The sequence below is a fragment of the Lactuca virosa genome, chromosome 5 (assembly GCF_052849685.1).
Source record: "Lactuca virosa cultivar CGN04683 chromosome 5, Lactuca_virosa_CGN04683_v6, whole genome shotgun sequence".
Lineage (NCBI taxonomy): Eukaryota > Viridiplantae > Streptophyta > Magnoliopsida > Asterales > Asteraceae > Lactuca > Lactuca virosa.
Window position 1 is genome coordinate 286365862 of NC_136430.1, and position 1582 is coordinate 286367443.

Below are 1582 nucleotides of genomic sequence, written 5' to 3' on the forward strand. Positions count from 1 at the left end.
GTACGGATAAACGAAAAGTATATTTTATAAGCGTAAATGTAAAAGTGTATGATACTTGTTTAAACAGTTGATAAATCGTAATAAAATTGTATGGATAAACGAATAAACGACAAGTATATTTGATAAGCGTAAACGTAAAAGTGTACGATATTAGTTTAAATAGTTGATAAATCTTAGGGTAGTGTACACAAGAACATGTATGAGCCTAAGATACATGTTTTATAACCTGTATAAATATATAAACACATATATATATATATATATATATATATATATATATATATATATATATATATATATATATATGATGTATGTTGAAACTACCAAGTTAATAACCATCTATACAGTCATAGCACTTTTGTAGTCAGAAAGTATATGTTCTTTTTATTAGTTGTATCATTTTAACAACATAACATATATTAATATTGAGGTTTAGAACTAATTCGTTTACTTATAACATATGAGCATTTAAACAAATATTTCATAAACTAGTAATGCGTTTACACGAAATAATGATATTTCATGTGTATTTTGTATGATAAATATTACTTAGTACACATACTATCATGTACAGACGAGGGCCAAAAATGAAACCCTGGAGGGCATGACCATTTTATCAATTAAGCCGTTCTGAAATCCAACAACCCTAGGCAACCCTTCAAACCAGATTCCCCGTACCGTAAGTAGTAGAGTAGTAAATAATACTTGTGTATGATTTATATCGCATAAAAATGATGATTTTGTTTGTTTAAACAAAAGATTTAGGCACATGTATATATATGATATAGTACAAGTTGTACATGTATCCCCCCTCCCAAAAAAATATGTAAAAGTGGGGCCGTAACACTCACCTTAACATATGATTGTCGATTTGTTTCAAGAATTGATGCGAGAAACCGAGATGTGTCGTTTCCAAAACGAACCGTCGAGATTTACTTTAATTTCCTAGGAGATTTTAATATAAATAAGTAAGTGGAGGGTTGTTTAGTAATTAACCAAAGTATAGGGTCCATTTGCTAATTTAATTAACTTAAATGGACTAAATTAGTTAACTAATTCCAAGTGAGGGACTAAAATGATTTATTTAAATTTTAAGTTTGAGTTTTGTATTTATTTTGCAAATAAATCACAAGATAGGGTTAAATGTAAATGAATAAAACATTAGTTTAGGCTTTAAGACTAGTTTTAAAACTGATTTCTAGGAAAAGGGCGAGTTTTGCATATTTTAAATGAGGTTTAAGGGATTGGGGACTAGAATTGTAATGAATTTCGAAATTGGGTTAAACTAATTAATTTTGAAAAATTTTGAAATGGAAGTTTGGGTTTTTGGTTCAATTAGCTTTGGTTAATCAGGAGGTTGATACCTCCTGATTCTCGTCGACCACCATGCACAAAAAAAGCAATGGTTCTTTGGTTGCAGTTTTGATTGACGATAGGGGCTAGGACCAAAAACAAAAAACAACAAGATGGTGGTGGAGCTTACTTACAGCTGTAGGAGGTGGTGGATGGTGGTGGCACACGACGGCAGTGGGGCGGCGATGAGGGTGTCAGTGGGTTTCGAGGGCCTGCTGCCTTCGTCTCT